This window comes from Alligator mississippiensis, chromosome 1, assembly GCF_030867095.1.
Source record: "Alligator mississippiensis isolate rAllMis1 chromosome 1, rAllMis1, whole genome shotgun sequence".
NCBI lineage: Eukaryota > Metazoa > Chordata > Crocodylia > Alligatoridae > Alligator > Alligator mississippiensis.
In genome coordinates, this window is record NC_081824.1 from 63,365,239 (window position 1) to 63,388,624 (window position 23,386).

The following is a 23,386-nucleotide window of genomic DNA, read 5'->3' on the forward strand; positions in this document are numbered from 1 at the left end:
TTTTGATCTCTTTAGTATAAAGCAGTCTATACTGGAAAAGCTTTGCATTTGAACTTTACCACTGCAACTGAACACCTGCATGAAAATAAGTATGAGTAGTTTCTTAAATTATGGTGGCTCTGAATTTTGTATTCAGGGATAAGTGAGAGACACCAGATTTTTAGCCCCCTAGACTTATGAGGGTTCTCCCTATGTATGTTTTCATGAACTGAGATTTAGCAGGTGGACAGGGGCAGGGTGAGAGAAGAGATGAGCAGAGATGTGCTACTAAACTAGCACTCTCTGTTCCATATAGAATAGGAAGGTTGTAGAAGCAGAATCATGTGGGGATTAGTTACAGACTGAAATCTGTGGCTGAGGGACGGCATCTTTGTTTTCCCTTATCTAAGCCCCTCCCCTGGGTTTGGATACTGAGGCATGGCACAAAAGAATGTCCAGGAGGAAGTTGTTAATTTATGGTAGATAATGTAGCCAATATTTCTGACATATTATGTTAAAATTACTGTTATATGAACACAGGATAGTTATTGGCTGTTTCTTAGACTGCTGGTAACAACCATTGCATGAATATTTATAGCACATAGAAAAGTAAAACCCTTGAGTCAGTGGGTAAAAAATACAGTATAATTTAGCATATTGATCATTACAAGGTTATTAAATGCAAATGAGAAATCCTCTAAACTGAATGTAAGTGTAATGGGAAATGAGACATAAGTATATAATCTTTCACTGCTTTTCAAAGAATATGTTAATGGATTTCTCTATATCAACATTCAGATTTTTTTTAATAGGCAGAGAATTACAATTAATGAAAATGCTGATGAGAGAAAAAAACTGTTAAACAGAAAACATTAAGCAAAGTTTCATAAAGTTCAAATTTTTCTACAAAGTTTAAATAAAAACTAAGACTATTCTCATGATTTAAAAAAAATTCCAATAAGATGGTATGTAAATACTCTCCCACTGCAACATTGTAGTTATGCATGGATGTGAACTAACTACAGACTGACTATAATTGAAAGAGAAATCAATAATCAATACTGTTCTCACTGACCAATTAGAAATAAAAAAAAAAATTAACAACATGAAGTGTGAAAAAAGTCAGTCTTAAAATTATTTTAGTTTTAATAATCAACATTCTTTTAGTTTTAACAATATTTCCTCACTTATACAGGTGAGGAAATATTTTGCTTGTAAAATAAATACTTTAAATAATGGTGTCCATTTAGCACAACTATAGTATAACTGCATAAATCTGTTTTTCAGAATATCAGAATTCTCAAAAATCTAGCACTTTTAAAAAATACAGTACATCAGGGAGTAGTGGTGGCCAGTCCTGAAGCAGCAGCCGCACACTGTTTCAAAAATCTGGAATGTTCACATTTCCGGCAGGTGCTAGGTACCAAGGATTTATGAGGTTATACTATATTTCACTCTAGGTTTATGTTGATATTCCTGGAATTTGGTCTCTCTCAACAAAGCCAAATCATTATTCATAGAATCAGAACATTAGGGTTGAAAGGGACCTCAGGAGGTCATCTAGTCCAACCCCCTGCTCAAAGCAAGGCTTTGTCCAGCCAGGTCTTGAAAATCTCCAAGGATGGAGATTCTAGAATCTCTCTGGGTAACTTGTTCCTATGCTTCACTGCCTTCCTGGTGAGAGTTCTTGCTAATATCTAGCCTAAACTTTCCTTGCTGCAACTTGAGACTGTTGCTCCTTGTTCTGTCATTTGCTGCCACTGAAACAGTCTAGCTCCATCCTCTTTCGAATACATCTTCAGGTAGTTGAAAACTGCTATTAAATCCCTCCTCAGTTTTCTTTTCTCCAGACTAAATAAGCCTGGTTTCCTCAGTCCCTCCTCACAAATCAATGTATTCTATGTGTTACTATTTTTAAAAATTGTAATTTTTTAACCTATCTTTACACTAGCATACTTTTTCCAATTGAAAAATTAGAAGTCAGTTTTTAGAAACGAATTTAGAGAAACACTTGCATGTCTTATTAATTCAGGTAGTACATATAAAGCTGTTTTAGCTCTTGACTCATCATATCTAAGCCAAAAATAATGAGAAACTTGCATCTTTAGGACCATTAATACTTAACTAAACCTCTCCATGTCACTTTCACACCTGTGAAAGAAAGGAGCATTGTAATTTAACTAATATGTTGTTGAAGTGGTAGTGTTACGTAGTATGGAAGACTTTTGTGTATTAACAACTCACAATATTGTCAGGGACTTCATTAATAAATTTTAATACAGGCAGTCCTTGCACTTATGACACGATTGGTTCCTGAAAACAATGTCTTAAGTCGAAACGTTGTAACTCGGAACCAGTTTTCACATAGGAAACAATGTTATAAATGGGGGATTGGTTTCTGAACCAAGGCCTGATACCCTATTTTTACCAAAAATACCCCAGAATTTTATACTCAGTCAATTATAGATGAATAATGTAGCTACATTAATGTATTTATATTGTAAATAGCAATGCTATTGATTTGGAAGGACTTCTTTGAGGTGATTTTGTTGGACTTTTATGGGTTCTTGGCTGGAGTCTTCTCAGGAGTCTTGGCTGCAGGTTTTTCTGGAGTCTTGGCTGCTTACTTAGAGAAGGTGTCCAAGGCAGTTTGGACAGATGTTCTCCAGGGAGACAGGTGACGCAGTGAACTTGTTCGCCAGTGTGGCGTGGCATCGGATCAAGCATTGTGAAGTTGAAACTGATGTCAGAAAGTTGAAACAGGGTGTCAACTTATAAATGTTGTAAGTGTCAAATGTTGTAACATGAAACGCATTAAGTCAAGCACTGCCTGTACTCCAAATTCTACATGGCACATTTACATGGATTAGAAGCTGGCTGACAGGCTTTAACATATTATTGCAAAGAGGTGTTTTCATTGAGTGAGTCTGGTTTTCACTAAATGAAATTATGTAGGATTCTGTAGGAACTACTTTTGGCTGTCTGCTATTATCTGTTATAATCTCTTTATCAGAGACCAGAAAAAACATGAAATCATTATTAATGAAATTTACAAATAACTCCAAGATGGGAGGAGTGGTATATAATAAAGTGAATGAATCACTGCTACAGGTAATTTGGATGGCATAGGCAAGTCAAATATAAGAAAATGTAAGCTGTTTATAACCTGGTACAGGTAATTTGGGTGGCTTAGGTAAGTCAGGTATAAGAAAATGTAAGCTCAGGTCATAACCTAGGAATGCATAGTGTAGGCTGTACTAACACAATCAGTAGCGCAAGCCCTGGAAGTGACAACAGCAGGTCAAGTAACACAATGGAACTCACTCCTACCCCAGCCCAAAGACAGGACTCTTCTAAGAGGACAGGGAAGCCCAGAGCTTCTGATCGCAGGCTTAGGGGCCTGTACACAAATGCCAGGAACATAGGAAACAAACAGGAGGAACTGGCCCTTCTGCTAAGGAAATATACTATCAATATGATCTCATAGGGATAACAGAGACCTGGTGGTCTCTGTTGGTATGACTGGACCACAGGTATTGATGGCTATACCTTGTACAGGAGGGATTGTCTTGCAAGGAAGGCGGTGGGGGGGAGGTGTAGCTCTCTTTGTGAAGGAGCAGTACACTTTCCTACAAGCAGAGATTGGTACCCAAGGAGGGCAACTTGAGCCCCTCTGGTTTAGAATACATACAGGAAAGTTACATGATTATGAATGAGGTGGTTCACTCCTTCACAAATGGCAGAATAAGTAGCTCATGTTCACTAAAAAAAGTATTGAGAATCCCAGTATTAGATGACTGTGTGCATTTGATATATCTTACTGTGGGGTTAAGATTATACAGTATACTAAGCATGCATTCTCAGGAGAATTCTTCTGCTTTCCTTTGCATTAAGACAATTCAGCTAAGTATTACCAATTTTTTTTGGATATTGATGCTCTAGGCAACAAGGCAAATCAGACAGCAGCTACCCTTAGCAAAAGGGAAAACACAAGGGACTACTGAAAGAGATGTAAGAACCTGCACAAGAACTATAGAATTTAAACAAGAATATATAAGGTTATCTAGTCTACTTCCTTTGCCATTCAGGACTATTCATTCAAATATTTTTAGCATGTTGTTCAATGGATAGAGCTTCTCCTGCTTCACTTAACGAAGTTACATGCAGAGATAGCTATGGTAACCATTAAAAAGACATTTATTGGCGGTTAACAGTAACACGCTGGCACCCAAGTAAAAAATACTGACTTCAGTATCTCAGGTAGGTCTTGTGGCTACAGTGAGGCTACAGGATTGTTAGGGACTTCATCAGACTTGATCAGACTTCTCTACCTTCTCTTTGAATGAACAGAGCATTCTTTGGAGATTCTAAATTAAAAAATGTTGCAGGTTAGGTGTTATAATTTACAAAATGGAAAATACATGTCTGTGGGCACTTTGCCTTTTTTACCAGTAGCTACTTCCTTTCTCTTGAAATGTACCATTGCAGGATCTATCTGTAAAATTAAACCTGCTATGTTGTTTGTTATGTCCTGTTTGACTTGAACAGGACTGAATCAGTGAAAACGGACAGAGTGACTCACTCAGTGGAACAGTACACACATATACCTCTGACTGGCAAACTTGTATGTATTTTTATACAGAACAAAACTAAGACTATCCTCAGTTCAAGTGTCAAGCGTTTGCTGAAAATCAGGCAGGACAGAGTCTGGGTTACCTGCATTCCAGGTGAATCTCCTGACCAGTCTGTTGCCCCCACTCCTAACCTTTTTCTTGGCATATTTCAATATCTATAGAAAATTAAACACTTCCAACAGGACATACTGAAAATGACTCTCTACATTTGTAACAAAGCTGCTTGTGTTAAGCATTATCAGGTAGAGAAAGGATTTGAATTTGAGTCTCCCATATCTTGGGTGTATACCCTGAACACTGGTTTTTCTGAGGTGGGGTATTCCATCTCTTGACATTCCATCCTGGACTTGAGAAACTCTCCTGATAAAAGTTTTACTGAAACTTAAATGTTTCCATGAAAAGCGGGCATCTTTTCCCAAAGGAAAAAAAATGTTTTATTGGAAAATTCCCATGCAGCTCTGTACTACACATTGACATTTGTTATCTTGTAGTCCATCCTTCTATTTAAAATCTAGTTTCTCAAGGATTTCTGAGTCCACAGTTTGTTTGTGAGAAAAAGCAGAGGCTAGTCTCACTCTCAGCTCTTTAGGGGCAGTATGTTACCCCTTCATGACAGCTTCTCCTGCTTTTCAAGTGGTTATTCTTACTTTCAGTTTTACTCCTGTAGTATCCAGTGGGCTTGAAGTCACCACACCTACTTTTTCTTCAAATAAGCAAGTGTACAAAGGAAGAAGGAAGTGCTTGCCAGTGGCTAGGTTGGGTTCCAGAAGCCTGTCACTGTGTAGTTATTCTGGGACTCATTCTTCCATCTTGAACTAGCAAATGAACTGATGAGCAGAGCAGGGAGCATACTTTGTGATGCTAGTAGCTAGATAGTTAAGTAAAAGGGACACTTGTTGTGGTCTTATTTGGACATTTAATAGAAAGGTCCATACAAGTGAGAGGCTAAATCTATCTGATATTTAAATTAGTAAGATTTCTTACTTTAATTATCTCCTTGCAGCTTTTTTCAAGTTCGATGAACAGCCTACTACAAGATCTACAAAATGAAGCCCTCCTGAAACGCCCTAGTCATGCAAGTAACTTCCTTATACAAACTACCAATAAAATGAAACCCCTGTAAATTTATAATTTCCATTAAGCCTTTGTGATACCATTGGTGAAACTTAAATTATCTTGCAAATAAATGCTACTTTTTCTGGCAAACTTTATTACTGCTGCTTGAATTCTTTGTCTCAAGAATTTTTTTTAACCAAGTACATTTATTTCATTGCATTTTCTCCCTGGTACAGTATACCTTTACCATCTAACTATGGATGAATCTCTGTATTTCAGTGTTAAATTGACTGTGCAACAGTTCAAAAACATACAAATATGACAAATGGAAACATGATTTGTAAGAATTAATCACACATAGATCATTCACTAAATATTACAGTCTGCTAATATAATTAGAGAAATTATTTTTGTACATGTTGGCTAGTAGGTTTGTAAAGCAAATTAAATTTGTGGTCATGTATTTTATATGTTAAAATGTTACTTTTCTTTCCATATCTTATATGATATATCTTAAGATATGCTTTTTCATTAGATTAGTCTTAATTTTCTTTAAAAGTTTCCAGTGGCAAGTTAATACAATTTAAAATAATCTTTTTCCTTTGCATATGTCCTTTGTTTAGGACAGGACTAATGTTTCAAAGGCTCTCTGTGAGCAGCAAAATGGAAAACAGAAGCTTCTTGTTCACTTACACTAGTCTTTGGGAAATGAAAAGTTTTTCAAAATTTCTTTGTATTTATCTCTTCTTGCAGATTATGAATCATAACACTTGATTGCTGGTTTTCTGGCTGGTGGGGGTGGACTTTGCAATGGAACATGACCTTTCCAGTCAATTTGTGGCCTGTTAGCAACCAGGCAGCTCAATTTAGGAAGCTATCTGGAACAATATGATAATAGTAGAAAAAAGTTATTTTCTTAAATTTAAAATGCTTCACATTTTGAAGGACATCATCAAGTTATTCTTAGCTTTTTAAAAATATATCTGCACTTTGTGCCTTAGGTAACTTTTTGAGGTTTGAAAATGAAATCTAAATTAAACTTCTGGCTTTTTCCCTCCTTTACCAAAGATCCCATCTCCATCCTCTACCTCAAATGGATCTTAAATTAACCTGTTTTTTCCTTCTTTTGTAGCCTCCCATTAGTTAGGCTAGAACAGCACTGAAGCATATGAGCAGTGGCTACACTTACCATAAAGCAATACATTGTTTTATGAGCCCTGTATAAATAGTTCTATTTTTTTCTTAGCAATATAATACTGTATTTTTAAGATTAGATACTTTAAGTCCAAATTTAACTACCCTTGTGCCATGGGTGAACAATGTAACCTATACACATGTATGCACATAACCTTGTATTTAGGAGTCCTAGCTGATGTTTATATATTTAAATTGGGTAATTACACATATAAACAGATAGCCTACCATTTACCCATATAAAATATATAATTAACCAGTTTATGCACACAAACCCTTTGTGTGTAAATGAGAAAGTTTATGAGTTCACTTTCTGTGACTCACTTATGTTCAGACCTTAAAAAATTGCCCATATGATTTAAAATTAATACTGCACTAGAGGGTGTAGGAAAGTGAAATTAAATAGAAAAACAATACGAGATACTGCAAGGAATAGAGAGAGACTGAGCAGAACTGCCAAAAAATAAAGAAAGTGGGAGCCAAAAATTAAAGAAGAAGAAAGGAGGGTAAAGACAGGAGGGAAATGACCATTAAAAGACAAAAGATCAGGCATGGAGGAGGAATGTGCATTGATGCAGTTGCACCTGCCCTTGATTCCTGGTCCACTTAAAATTTAAAATCAACTGCCTGGCAGCAGCAGCAGCAGCATTTATATTCAGGCATCAGCAAGAGCAGCAGTTGACTTCCTGGCTCATTAAAATCTACCCGTTTCCTTCTAAACTCTTCAGTCCACAGATGTTAATGGCCCTTTCTCCTTTTTAATGGTCTGAACGTTTCACTAATCAAGCTAGCCTTTCTTCTGCAGTTCTGCTGTCAGTTAGCTGTTCCTGGTAATGTAGCTCCTGTCTCACAGCCCTGAAGACTGTTTTTAACTCATTCCAATAAAGTTAAATTGAAAGAGAAACAGATATTAAACTGAATAATATAGCTACACGCCCCTAGCATAGTAGTAAAGCTTCTAGTTTCTCTTTTACCCCTAGAAAAATGTATACTATTTTGTATGGGATGATAAACAACACCATCTGTTCCCCCTGCCCAAACCCCTTTTCAAAATCTTAGATCTGCCCGTGGAAAGAGAACTAACAGGTGTGAGGTGTGGTAGGACATAATGCAAACAGACGGTAAATGTGGAGGTCTAGAGGCCACATAGCAGAATTAGAAACCAAATTTGATCCTTTGTTCCTTGATTCAGGAGCTGGGAACATAATAGTGACGGTGCAGTCAGGTTCTCGGGGAAAGATTAGCCTTGTGTTTCTTAAATTTCAGCTTGTCTTTCAACCTGGAACTGTTATCCACAGTCTACAAAATATGTTTTCCCTTGTTTCTTTCAAAGGGTATGAAACATAACCATTTCATGACTCCTTTCAGTAAATAAAAACTCTTAGGGCACATCCAAATGAGCTTGTGTGTGCCTCTTGCTACGTCTCAAAGCAGTTTGAAACGTGGCAAGAGGCATGCTTGGAACAAAAAAATGTTCCCTGCACTGCATATTTGCAGTGGGGGCTCAAAATTTGATACCTGGATATCCAGGTATCAAACCCACCCCTGCAGACAAGAAGCAGGGCAGGAGGCTTGGGATGTCCCAATAGCTACAAGTATTTGAACTGAAATATTTGATTAGGAAAAAAATTAAACACAGCACACTTAATATGGTTTAAATGCTATATTCAAACAAATTGAAAGCTTTATGTGGAAGGAAGTTATTTTTATTGGAATACTTGTAAAAATGTTAAGACAATACACAATAGCATGTACTTCCCTTACGTTGTTTGTTTAAATTTAAGGGGGAAAAAACTTAGGCATTGAAAACTGTTGACGCACTAATTTTAGCACACCCAAAGAACTGTCCATAATATGCCATGGTTGTCCACTCATCTTCTTCCACCTCCATTTTCACTGTCGTTCTGTAAAATCACTTGCGCTACTTATTAGTTCCATTTCAGAATCAGATTGAGGCAAATCTGATTCAGAACTACCTGAACCACATTCTCTTTTGCTAAAGGATGGTTTTTACCAATGAGTCTATGAGCAAGGGCAACTTATCATCATGCTGCATCTTCTTCACTAATTGTGCTTCTGACTGATTCTCCAGAAGCAAGAGATTTTGAGAACTAGAAACAAGCTTAGCAGTGCATTCATAAAGCCTTCCAGTTCCACTCACAAGAAGCTGCTGTTGGTGGAATGCTTAGGATCCTTAGAACAACCCTGGACAGTAGTAAGGTGTTACAATATCCCTTCCAGTATGTGAGCGGAGACATATTCTCTGCTAGGGCTTTGCGAAATGGCACGTTTCCATTTTGACTTGTGTTTCAACGTTTTGATGGAACAGTGTTTTGTTTCAAATTTCGTTTCGATTCAAAACTGCTGTTCCATTTCGCTTCGTCGAAACAATTTCGCTGTTTGAATGCTGTTTTGACGTTTCACCCTTAGGCTATAATGGGGAAGCTCAAAACAACCTATAACTTTGTCATTTCTGGGCTGATTTGGATGAAACTTGCAGGAACAGTAGCCCCTTCTGAGGGCATGAAGCTTGTGAAGTTTCAGGGAGATAGGTGCAGGGGTTCGGGGAAACTGTACCTCAAAATGTTGAAACCAAAACTCATGTCACGTGTATGTGTTAAGCCACAGCAAGGTCAAAACTGCAAGCTTGCTAGCGCCTGCTGAGGCAATGAAGCCTGCCATGTTTCAAGGAGATGGGTGCAGGGGCTTGGGGAAAATTGAATCTCAAGCTGCAGACAAGCAAAACTTGTGACATGGGTGACACTGTGTGTGTTAAGGTGCAGCAGGGTGAAAACTACAGGCATGCTAGCCCCTGCCACAAAGCTTGCCAGCTGTCAAGGAAATAGATGCAGGGGCTTCTGGGATCTGGGGCCCTGCACCTCTAGCTGCTGACAGGCAAAACTCATGACACTGTGTGCATGTTAAGGTGCACCCTCACTCAACTGTCACCAAAGCAAAAAGCAAGGAAGTTTGAACAGTGCTGCCTTTTACGCAGTTTTTCCATCCCTCCCCCACAGCACTGGGATTGGAAGGGACCTCAGGAAAGGATGGCAGTCACTGGCCAACTACACGGTCAATAATGAAAGCACTCCTTCTCTCCTCTTCCCTGCTCTTCCTCCTCCCTCTCCTAGTTTCTGTTTCCCTACAGGCAAACCCAGCTTGAGCTTCGAAATTTTTGAAACGTTTCAACTTGCCTCATTTCGTTTTGAGGCTGTTTTGAAGCTCTCTGTTTCATTTCAATTTTACTGTTTCAAGCTCGAAACGGGGCTAAACAGTGTCAAAATGAAACTGCCAGCGAAATTTTGCACAGCCTTATTCTCTGCTGCCTGCCAAATTATTTCTTTGCTCCAAAGTTTTTCTTTTGCATAGTACTTGGCAATGTCTGTCATCATGGCTATTTCATCGATGTTGGGGACATTCTTAGCTACTTCCATAATTGTATCAAGAGCAGTAGATAATTCATCTGATAAATGGTGCTCTCTGCATTGAGGATCCAAAATGTTTGTTGCCAGATGAACTAGATGAGAGCAAAACTCAGATCTCTTAGTAAACATTTCTTTTACTACTTCTTTTTTGGATAGAGGTGAAGAAGGCAAAAGCTCAATTAGATTTTCATTCAGGTGTCTGAATATCTCTGGAATATTTGAAAGGCTTGGTGTATCTCTTTCAAGTTTCTTGATAGCCACTAAAACTGGTAGTAGCGAATTGAATGCTCCTTGAACGCAAACCCAGAACATGTCGTTGTTGAGAATCTGCTTCCGAATGTTTATGGGAATAATCTGGGATACTGTCATCTATCGAAGCACACTGCAAACAGTTCTTTGTGCACAGCAAACTATGTAAACACTTTGGAACCAAGCCTCATGTAGTTTCTCCTGGCAATAAAAGTGCACTTTACAGAAGGAGAAGCAGAAGAAGCAATTTCTTCAAAGTCTAATTAGCAACATGATGATTGTTGAATACCTTCTCAATCACTTTGCAGTTTGCCAATATTGTCCTCATTGTATTCACACTTACTATGTCCTTTGCTAGAAGCTTCAACCCATGTGCAAGACAGTCAAATACTATTAAATGAGGATATTTTGCCTTTAACATTTGCCACACAGCTTTTGGCTACTCAGATTATCAGTTACAAGGACTTGTACTCTGGAGGGACTTGTACTTTCAATCTCTTCACTCAGTAATTTGGCTATGTATTCACCTGTATGATAAGATTTGGTAGCAATTGCTTTCAGGAATATTGGTTCAGGTGTTTCTAACATAATGTTCAATAAAGGATTTCCTTGTATATCAGTCCATCCATCTGACATCAGAGTCAGTAATTCTGCTTTACCAATCCTTTGAATAACCATTGTTTGAACTCTGTCTTACTCCCTATCTAAGAAAGAATGTGATAAGCGATAACGTGACGGAAACTTATAGGATGGGTGAATTAGTTTGTAATGTTCCTTCCAGTATTGATTTTCAGCTATGGAAAGAGATGTACCACTTACAAATACAGCTCGAGCTAATGTCTCATCTGCTTTTTCTTGATCTTCTTTTGACATTTTGTCCACAAATCTTGATAAAAAGCATGACTGTCTTAGACAGCTACTCATGTTGGATCGCATATCTGGGGACAGTAATCTTGAAAGCAAGGATCGTACTTCTTCTGCCTCCAAACCTGGCAGCTCAACATTTTCATTTTCCATTTTTTGCAAATCTGCTATTTCACTTGAGCTACCAAGTTCCTGCAACAAAAAGGGGAAAAGATTTTTATTTTAGCCTATTCTAATCTGGCCTCATCCATCAGAAGGAGAAGGGGCAGGGAGCTTGCTTCTCCACTCCCCAGCAGAAAGAACACACTGCAGCTCAACATGCTGCTTAGTTGCCCTGAGACTGTAAAGCCAAAGGGTATTATAGTCTGGCCTCTGCCATCGGCCAGAGGACTCAGCTCACTCTGCTGGGTTGAAATAGATAACTTTTTGTCTATTATGTAGTTTTTTAAAAAATGATTGTTAAGCCCAAGCTACTTTGGGTGCTTAGTGCAAGCAGAAAAGCAGGATACAAATATTTTAAATAAATAAATAAATAAATAATAGTCCACAGTTGCATTAACAAGTTTTAAAATTATAATGTTTTATTATAATATAGAGGCAAGTCTATACTGTGTGTTGTTTAACATATTACTTTGTTTACATACATAGGATTCCTGAAGTAGACTTTTCTCAGATGATGTTGTTCCACCACTTTGGTGTATTAGCCTTCTGAATATGGCTTGTACTCTCTCAGGACAGTTGCTCCATGTTATTAAATGTTTCTTTATTCTTATTGCGCTGTTAGCATACTCCTGCCCGCAATATTTACATCTACCAGCTTTCTTCCTTCCTTCAGTAGCTTGAACTTCACTATAGTAATGCCACACACTAGTTTGTTTGTTTTTTCCTGATTATGCATTATTATGACTACTTCAAACCAAAAACAATAAAAAACTAACAGATCTTATGCAAACACTTCCAACTTCCCCAGCTCAAGAAAATAAATGAGACCCTGCTCTGTGTGTTTGCTGATCTCAAAGTGAAACAAAAATTAATCACAGTTTGCTTTCACTTGCAGTCTGAAATGAAATAAGAATTTTAGCTTTGGTTTTGATTTGACCTGCACAGCCAATTAGGTGAATTCATAACTTGATTTTTGGTTTGGATTATTATATGAGTGTATTTACTCTCCTGTTTACAAATCAGTAAAACATATATGTACCCTCTCACACACTTCCTAGGGATAATCACCTGAAAAACATTAATTACAACTTTGAAACTGCCAAGCTTGCCTAATATGGTATTGGCATCCTTTCATTGTTACTAATGAATTTTATGAAACAACGGATTTTTAGAAAGGGAAAATTTCCCACGGCAAAATAAATCACTGGAAAATTTTCCAGTAAAATTACCACCCCCCCATTCTCTGATAGCTGCTGCTGCTGTGGGTGAGCTGTGGGTGGTGCAGGGGGCACTCTGGGAGGCGGGGGGAGGCTGTAGCCCCTGCGGGGGGGCATGTGGCTCCTGTTGGGGGGGCTGTGGCCCCTGTGGAGGGGGCAGTCCGTGAACTGTGCAGGGGGGCTGTGCTCTGCAGGGGGCAGGGGACCCACCCCTCCTGAGCAGCTCCCCCCCACACAGCCCCCCACACCCACAGTCCCCCCAACAATCCACCCACAAACCCCACACTCCCAAGCCACCCCCACAAACCCCTCACCCACATAGCTGACCCTGTGGGTCAGGAGTGAAAGGACTGGGGCAGAGGGCAGGCTGTAGGTTGAGAGTGAGGGGCAAGAGCAGGGGCAGGGCACTGGCATATCAGTACTGCTCAGTGCTGCACATCCTGGTGAGTGAAAGGGGTAGGGGCAGCTCTGATTTTCCTATGACAAAAGGGCCAAAAGTAAATGCCAAAGTGTATAAATATTTAGAATTTATTTTATTATGATGATAGAGGCACTAGTAGGCTTCTAAATTGCTTTAAACTTGTAAATATATTAAAAAAAAACATTGCCCAACTGATCTCTCTCTATATATAGTGGTATTTCATTTTAATAGCAAAATAACACTATTTTGGGGATTTTAATAAGAGAATTTGGGTTTCTTATCAGAGAATTTGCAATTTTTTAAACAGGGAACACCAGGATGTCTGCTGGTGAGACAAGTGGCGAGATCAGGGCAGAGGAGCCTGTCCAAGGCCAGCACAGGGGACCCAGCTGGTGGGCAGGTGAGGTGGCAGTCCACTTTTCCATTTGGGGCCAAGAGGATACACTTGGACAGTTCAAAGTGGGCCACCGCAAGGAGCACATCTTCTGGGTGATAGCTGCCCAGATGGCAGAGCAGGGGGCACCCCATCCAGGTCTGGCAGATATGCAGCATTGTATATGCATATTAGATAAGTAGTTTAATAGGCTAGAAAATAGATTAGTCATTTCTTCCTCTGAGATTAGAAAGTGATTTGAACATGAGTTATGATTAGTCTTTTTAATACTATTGGAAAATATATAATGATCCTATTCTAAACTTAGGCACCGGTTATTCTCAATGGATTAGATATAGTGGTTGCTACATCTGTATAAACTTTTTAACTTGAAAAGTTACAAGCTAATAAGTTAAGAAAAATCCTGCAGAGAAAATCTCTGAACATTGAATCATATTGAATTAAACCTGTTTTAAACCTGTCAGTCAAACGTGTGACTAAATCCACTTTACTTGGACCAAATTAATTTCTGATGTAATCACATTTGTGTCAGTGGAACTACACCAGGGATGAAGTGGGCCCTTTGTATGTGGGCATGTGTGGCCTTTCTTTTTAGTTTGGCTACAGAAGCAGATCCAAGATTTTGCAAGGGGGGCTGTGAAAGCAGTAACTGGTACTGCAGTTGTGGGTGCACCCCCTATTGCTACGCTCCTTCACCTGTCACTAGGGTGAAGAGAACATGCCACATGAAAAGCAACTGCAGACTTTTTTAAGTCCCCAAAGCAAGTAAGAATTCCCCTTCTTTACCTCCCTGTTCAGAAGCACGCCTCCAAACCTGCTGTTTGTTGCTGCTATCCCAGAGGTGAGGAGAACTCCAGAGCAGTTGCACTTGGCTGCATAGTGGCCCAGCTGAGCTTGGACAATGATCATGGCAGCAGCAGGGCAGGAGGGTTCACTCTTCCTGTGCCTACTCCCAGGCTAGAGGGGAACACCTGGGGGGGACCAGGCAGAGAGGAGAACCTGGCTGCCCAGCACCACTACTGCTGCTGCCTCAGGTTAAGACCAGCCCCTCCATAGCCTGGCTGGAGTGGGATAGAAGCTCCGTCACTTCCAGGACAGCAGGAAGAATGGCAGCAGTTGGCAGGGAAAAGGGAAATGGTAGAGGAGGAGTGTGCCTCTTAGCATTCAGGGGCAGGGAAGTAGTGATTCTTATTTTCTTTAACAAGTTTAAAAATGCTTGGGCTGCTCCTCTTGTGTGGTCATAGATTCATAGATTCATAGATGTTAGGGTCAGAAGGGACCTCAATAGATCATCGAGTCCGACCCCCTGCATAGGCAGGAAAGAGTGCTGGGTCTAGATGACCCCAACTAGATGCATATCCAACCTCCTTTTGAAGACCCCCAGGGTAGGGGAGAGCACCACCTCCCTTGGGAGCCCGTTCCAGACCCTGGCCACTCGAACTGTGAAGAAGTTCTTCCTAATGTCCAGTCTAAATCTGCTCTCTGCTAGCTTGTGGCCATTATTTCTTGTAACCCCCGGGGGCGCATTGGTGAATAAACCCTCACTAATTCCCTTCTGTGCCCCCGTGATGAACTTATAGGCAGCCACAAGGTCGCCTCTCAACCTTCTCTTGCGGAGGCTGAAGAGGTCCAGGTGCCCCAGTCTCTCCTCATAGGGCTTGGTCTGCAGGCCCTTAACCATATGAGTGGCCCTTCTCTGGACCCTCTCCAGGTTATCCGCATCCCTCTTGAAGTGCGGTACCCAGAATTTCACGCAGTACTCCAACTGCGGTCTGACCAGCGCCTGATAGAGGGGAAGTATCACCTCTTTGGATCTATTCATCATGCATCTGCTGATGCACGATAAAGTGCCATTAGCTTTTCTGATGGCTTCGTCACACTGCTGACTCATGTTCATCTTGGAGTCCACTAGGACTCCAAGATCCCTTTCCACTTCCGTGCCCCACAGCAGGTCATTCCCTAGGCAGTAGGTGTGCTGGACATTTTTCCTCCCTAGGTGCAGCACTTTGCATTTCTCCTTGTTCAACTGCATTCTGTTGTTTTCTGCCCACTTGTCCAACCTGTCCAGGTCTGCTTGCAGCTGTTCCCTGCCCTCCGGCGTGTCCACTTCTCCCCATAGCTTTGTGTCATCTGCAAACTTGGACAGAGTACATTTCACTCCCTTGTCCAAGTCGCTGATGAAGACATTAAAGAGTATCGGTCCAAGGACCGAGCCCTGCGGGACCCCACTGCTCACACCATTCCAGGTTGAAACCGACCCATCCACCACGACTCTCTGGGTGCGACCCTCTAGCCAATTTGCCACCCACCGGACTGTGTAGTCATCCAAGTCACAGCCTCTTAACTTGTTCACCAGTATGGGGTGGGATACCGTATCAAAGGCCTTCCTGAAGTCTAAGTATATGACATCCACCCCTCCTCCTGTGTCCAGGCGTTTCGTAACCTGGTCATAAAAAGAGACTAGATTAGTGAGGCATGATCTACCTGCTACGAACCCATGCTGGTTTCCCCTCAGCATAATTTGTCCTGCCGGGCTCTCGCAAATGTGAGCCTTGATAATTTTTTTGAGGACTTTGCCTAGGATGGAGGTGAGACTGACTGGCCTATAGTTGCCCGGGTCCTCCTTCCTCCCCTTTTTGAAAATGGGGACCACATTGGCCCTTTTCCAGTCCTCCGGGACTTGGCCCGTGCACCACGAGTGTTCAAATATTCCCGCCAGTGGCTGTGCAATGATGTTGGCCAGTGCCTTCAGTACCCTCAGATGGAGCTCATCTGGGCCTGCCGACTTAAAGGCATCCAGTTCTTCCAAGAGACTCTGCACCATCTCAGGGTCTACGCATGGTAGTCTGGCGCCTTGCTGCTGCCTCTCTATAATCCCAGTGATAGACTTGTCGTGCCCCTCTCTTAGGAACACTGAGGCAAAGAGCTCATTGAGGAGTTCAGCCTTGTCCCCCCTGTCCGTCACCAATTGCTTCTGCCCATTTAGCAGGGGTCCTATTCCGCCCTGGGCCTTCCTTTTACTCCCTATATATCTAAAGAACAATTTCTTTTTGTCCTTCACTTGGGATGCCATCCTCAGCTCCATGGTAGCTATGGCCCGTCTAACTGCCTCCCTACAAGCGTGAGCAGAGGAGATATATTCGTCTTTGGTGATCTCTCCCTGTTTCCACTTTTTATGTGCTCCCCTTTTGGCCCTTAGGCTGCCCTGGATTTCTTTGCTCAGCCAAGGAAGCCTCCTGGCCACTTTCCCTCTTTTTCCTTGCATCGGGATCATCTCCCTTTGTGCCCGAAAGATCATTTCCTTAAGGCGCAGCCATTCTTCCTGGGCTGCCATCACTTCAAAACTCCTACTCTGCAGTGCATCCTTGACTAATCGCCTGAGTTCATTGAAATCAGCTTTCCTAAAGTCTAGCACTTTCACCCTACTAGTTACCTTACCCACTCGACCTCTTATGAAGAATTCTATTATTAGGTGATCAGAAAGTGGGGTGCAGCCATGAGGGGTGGATCCACCCCTGTCTGGCTGTGATCTTGAAAGGAGCAGTTGGTTGCCCATATTTACATACCTCTAAATGATTGTTCTTTTAAGAGAAAAAGAATTAGCTGAAATACCTTTGTATATGAAACATATTAACACAATCCTGTTTGTTGAGGATTTACTATAGCACCAAGAAGCAGATGGTGACTGACATCTAAGGTGTCTCCACTTAGGCATTGCACTATCTACAATTTAGGCACCTGGCCTTGAGAGGAACAATCCTGATTGACAGGGTTAATTATCTAGGCTCCCTAAACACTGAGTAAAGAAGCCTGTCTACATCACCTAGTCCAGGGGTAGGCAAAATGTGGCCCGCAGGCCAGATGGGGCCCGCCAGGCCATTGTATCCAGCCCATGGGGCCCCTAAAAAATTTAGAAAAGTAATATTTATCTGCCCCTGGCTACCTGTCATGTGGCCCTTGATGGCTTGCCAAAACTCAGTAAGCAGCCCTCCGCCCAAAATAATTTCCTGCCCCTGACCTAGTCACTCACTAGGGGTGTGCTTACGGGTAGCCAATAAAAGCACCAGGCACAGGGTTCTGTTGGAATTTCCTTTGCTCCTTGGAGGGTATGAGCCTGACTTAGAGCTGCTTAAATTTCCTATGTCACCAGCCAAATGGCTCAGAAGAGAAATGCTTCCATCTTTTGGGGAATCAGATTGTTCAGAAGAGACAAATCTGCCTGAATCAGAATGTCCTGAGAGCAGCATTGACTTCATTATAAAGCAGTGGAATAGGAAGGGCCCACCTTTTGCCCAGTAGTTTAGTGGCAAGAGGAGTTGTCTATAAAATGAGAGACCTACTAAGGTTATTTCTGCTTTTAACCAATGACTGTGTAATGAAAAGTAGATAAACACAACAGTCCTGGAAGCTGGTTGTAACCCAAGACAGTCTCCCAGGTGGAGATGTAATGGATGGAGCTGATACAAAAAATAAAGTTCTTATACCAATAAGCAGACAATACATTAAGTGAAAGAAAAAAAAAACCTTTGTAACTTCAAAGTCTGATCATCTTCCTACTGTAGTTTCTTAGGACTTTAAGACTTGTCCAAGTTATTGTTTTTCTAAAACTACTCACTGGCCATGTCTACACAAAATGCTGACTGCACAGTAGCCCATGACTACTGTGCAGTAGCATCACATGGCGGAAAGCTTTATGTGACACTACTGTACAGGAGTCTCGGACTACTGTACAGTCAGCATCACAAAAACGCTGCTCAGTGACACTACTGCGCAGTAACTGCAGTATGACTGCTCAGTCAGCATCTCGTGTAGATGCGGCCACTTTTCTATGGTAGCTGACAGTCTGCCATGTTTAGATTTCTTGGATTGTGTGATTTTTATGGTTGAGATTTGGGATGAAAGGTGCTATGTCTTTTAGGTAACTTATCAAAGGTAGTGACTATGTATATGTGCACGGTCTCTCCTTTAAAATTCCTTTATCATTAATTAAGTTCAAAGTCAAGATTTTGTGTAATATTTTTACATTAAAGCAACATTTGTGCCTCCCACAGGTTGTACTTTATGTCTGAACCTATAACTTGTCAAGAGTAGTGTAGGTATAAGATGGAATTTTAAACATTTATACTTGATAGCCCAGAACTCACTACTGTATAATGGCAAAAGCAAACACCATGCTTCACAATTTTTTCTTGGATAAATAAATGAGCTGTGTAGTTGGCAATCACAGCATTCTGAGCTTTGATCTATCTGGTGCCCTGCCATAATATAGTGCAGACTGCACGCAAATGTGTCTCAGCCTTTCTCAATTTGATCCAGGGTGACTGATGCATGGCAGACTGTGCAGGAGTGACAGTGCCCCCCCTTCCCCCTCCCCCTCCTCTTGAGCATGTAACGTGACCTAAAGTGCACTCTCTTATTGCTCTGAATCATATTTCCAGTAGTTATGATTACAGCCCTTATATTTGCTAGAATATTCACAATCACTCATTCAGTTTTTATTTTCCCCAGTACTACTGTGAGATATTGAGGCTTGATATTTTCAGTGTAGTAACTAGTTGTTTAAACAAGAAAAGTCCAGAACCCCAAAAAACAAAAGTTTATCTTGTTTCTACTTTGCTTTACAGTTAACTGTTCCTGATGCACCTTCTTTCACTAGTCCCTTTTAGGCACCTTTTGAGCTTCGGGTTTTTTTTTTCTACTTGCTATTCAGTTAACACTCAGTCCAGCTGCACATCTGAGGTTAAACCCCCTCTATCTAACTGCTTTGTCAATCTGTACTTTGTATGTTATTTGTTCCCTACCATGTTACATGACACCTAATTTCCATGAAAGTCCTGGAAGATTTGTGTGCAAAAGAATTCTCGCATTATCTTTTAGTGTGTATATATACACTCTTATATAAATATGTACACATACTCTTCCTCTTTCCCTCCCTCACCATTGACTACAGAATTTTTTTGCTTCAGAGAGATTTAATCCTAATCTAGTTATAAAATATTACATGTTCAACATAGGTTTCTCACTGCACTATTATCCCACTGTTGAAAGTGATTTATATAGCTTCATGTAATACTTGAAGATTTATGTCTTAAACTCCTAAAATTGGTGTTATCATATACCACAATTCAGATGCTGCTTTGCATTTTAAATGGAAAAGGAATGACTCCTACACTATACAGCAATATGGAAACACACCAGACACCAAGCGGACTAACTCTGTGATGATAATAGTGAGGCAGTAGCCATATTGAACTTGAGCACAACAGAAATTTTTCTAAAGTCTACAGAATTCACAAAAGATTGGTATCCTTTCTATAGGCTTATTTTCTAACCATCCTATTAGAAATCTACAGAGGAGGTTTTGGCTGCTGCTGTGTACCATGGACTATTTTGTGCCATTGATTTGAAGCAAATTCCTCATTAGTGGTACAACATAAATCCATAGTATTGGTGAAAAAAAGAAAAAAGAAAGAATGGAGCTGCTTTTTCCAAAGAACTTACATAGAGATAACAAGTGAAATATTTTTTTCTTTTTGCTATAAATGCATTGTAGCAGAATTCAGTGCTGTGCAGGTTATTTCTGAGAAAATGTTATATCTTTATCCTAAGTGACATTACTGTCTTTGTTGGAAGAAGGGAGTAGAAAAAGCGAGAGAGAGTGATGGTAGACTTACATTGAGGGCACTTCCCATGGAGGAGGGAATTCTGAGTTCTGGTCACTTCTTCCAGAACCGTTTATACATTTTATATTTGAGACCATCGTTGGGTAGAAATCAATAATAACTGGCAGGAGGAACCAGAACTCACTCCCCACTAACCATACTGGACTACGAAGCCAGGCACCCTCGTGGTTGCTTTCTTGGTCCCATGACACTTGTATTCTTTTTTTTGTGCTCTGATCCAGGTTGACCAGAAGGAGTGGAGAGTGCTTCACCCAACTATTCCCTAACTTGCAAGTTCAGGAACTTTCTTCTAATGTGGATGATGTGGGTCGTTAGCCCTCAGGCTAAGAAGGACCTAGAATCCAGGTCTCCCACTTTCTTAGCAAGTGCTCTAATCATTAGATGAGAGGCAAGGATTTCTTAGGGTGGCAAAATAAAGATTAGCATAAGACAACTTACACTGAAATAGATAAATATTAATTAAAATATTGATAAACAGAAAGAACTGGTGGAAAATATAGTAAATTCAATAAATCATTTTATGAATAAGAATCAACATATAGAATTTAGGCTGTATAAAGTGCTGCGCCAGTGCATGCAAACTAAGCATATCAAAGTCTGTGGTTTGAGGCCAGATGTAAACTGTACAGAAGATAGTGACCACAAATTATTAAACTAAAACCCAACCTGAAATCACTGAAAATCAGACATTGCACTCTAAGTAAAGTAATATTTAAATGTGTACTTCAAAAATGACATGTCTAAATTTAAAAAAGAATAAACTTTCATGAACTGACCCTTAAGCCATGGACAATAAAATCATTCCATGAAAACTTTGTTCATAGGAACTGAAAAGTTCTATGTCTGAACCATATAGATAATTAATATCAGATGAAGTATTTTGCACATTATATTCATTAGGTTTTCTCCTTGTAATTAAAGGGACTGCTTATGACTATATAAGGTTGACACTTTTTGTCACATTGGGAACTTAGGGCTTGTGTCTTGTTTCAAATTACTGGGGAAAGAAAGAGGAATTCTTTGTCTGTTTATATATATAAAAAACCCACCAATCATAATACCTTCTTGGACAAACCCTGTACATACACCACCATTAAGATAATTTTGAATGTTTGTCAAAGAGAAAAAGTTGGATTAGCAAGAGAAAGAAAAGATAGTTTCTATAGAAACAAGAGAGAAATCTACAGCTTTTAACTAGACCAAGTGTTTGTAACTCTATTTCAAATTTGCATTACTCAAAACATAAATTTTCAGTACTCGCAGTTGGACACAATTTAGAAAAATCTATATTTCTACTTAATCTACTTAATCATATTTTTGATCATTATGGGCAACCAACTAACAGGAACATCATGATGGCTATAATCCAAACCATTATTTAAAGCTTTTCCAGTTTGAACAGAAGAAACCTTATTTTACCCATTGATGATTGATGTAATTGTCAAAATAATTTATGTAATTTCATAAGATGATAAAATTAGATGGTTCCAGCAGCACTGGATAGTTTCTATTTCTCCAGCCCTTACTTGTAATTACACTTAGTCCAGGCATATGGAATGCAGAATGTTAGTTACATGGAAGGTTTTTCTATACCATCTAGAAATGACAGATCATAGTTGTTAGATTTATAACATCTATATAAAGACAGATATTTTAATTTTTAAAGTGTTTTATAGTTAATCCGTCTGGTTGTTCAATAGATTGCTATACTCATGATACATAACCATTTATAATATTCTCAATGGATATGTTCATAGCTATCTATAAAATATGCTTCTTTTATCTGTAGTATGCTTATAACCTTTATCAATCATTTATAAACCTTTTATAAACTATTTATAACTGTACCATCAATGCAAAGTTTGTGAAATTCTTTAGTGCCGTCTCTAGATATAATCCAGCAAAGGGTTTCTTGCGTGAGTCAGTCTAAATCAGGAGTGGCCAACCTGCAGCTCACATGGCACAGATGACATGGGCAACTGCTTCGTGTGGCGTGCAAGCCTTGGACACTCAGTAAAGGGAGGTACTGGAATGGAGGCAGGTATGCTCCAGCTTCGGCTACACAAAGTAGAGCAGGGGCAAGATGCTGCTGCGAGAGGAGGGTCAGGGTGTCATTACCAGGTCAAGCCTTTCCTCGGATTGCATCTGCCACTAAATGTATCACTTTGGATCCTTGTTTGCCATGCAAAACTGTGGTGGGTTGTGAGGGCAGGGAGGGGTTAAATTGGCACCCCTCTCACAGCAGCATCCTTCCTGCTCCCTTCTGCACATTGGAAACTCAAGCCCCACTGCCTCCATTCCAGTGTTCCAGGGTGCAAACTCAATCAGGTCTACCTCTGGGAGGCAAAGATCAGAACAGCACTCTGGAAAGTAACAGAGCTTAACTTTTGGTGCCTACCAAAAAGGATTGCTGTCATTGATCTAAACTGACACACGTAAGGATTTGAAGAATCATGCATTTAAGCTCTGAGATCATTTTTTTCTGGCAAGTCCCTTTTCTTCATTACTAGAGACAGGGCTAAAAATGCTAAAAGTCAGACAAGTCAGATTCAGTCCAGCACTAAGATCTATTTCGGTTTACACCTATATGCACAGAGATGATTTTTAAATTTGGGACCTTAATTTGTCAGACAATATGACTCAATATATCTGTCTAATTAGACATTACATTTCAGGGTCTGTAGCTTCTGCTGGCCTGAGCACAACCCTGACTACTGGCCAGTATGCACATCCAAGACAGAGAAGCTAAAAGTGGCACTGGAACGCATGCTCTAGGCCATCCTCAGGTAGCTCCATTGCCTCACTTCTAGGATTTTATAGCAACTGGACTGGTCGTGCTACTCAGTGCTTCCAAGTGCTGCCTTGAGACAATGTTGATATGCCCATAGTTTGAACAGAATGAGAACTTTTGATTTATTGTATTCTATTAGTTGAGGTCTATCCGAGAAACCTTGTTATTTTATGTGAATTCTTGAATACCATGAATTTTCATATACAAAACCTCCCCAAATAAGATATGCATCTTTTTTTTGGAAGGCAGAACTTGGGAAAAAAATTATCTTTCTATCTCCAACTGTGTGAGTTAGAGTAAGTCCTCTGGAAATATAA

General features: G+C 40.1%; 1 protein-coding gene and 1 long non-coding RNA gene across 3 annotated transcripts in view; both read left to right on the forward strand.

The window, feature by feature from the left end:
• Positions 1–5,809, forward strand: part of LOC132251447 (uncharacterized) — a 135,631-nt gene extending 129,822 nt beyond the window's left edge. For both annotated transcript variants that reach the window (XR_009463521.1, XR_009463522.1), the window contains one exon: positions 5,617–5,809. This is a non-coding gene — a long non-coding RNA (uncharacterized LOC132251447). The remainder of the gene's footprint in view (positions 1–5,616) is intronic.
• KCNQ5 (potassium voltage-gated channel subfamily Q member 5) overlaps positions 1–23,386 on the forward strand; it is a 635,336-nt gene that overhangs the window by 246,986 nt on the left and 364,964 nt on the right. The gene's annotated exons all lie outside the window — the stretch shown is intronic.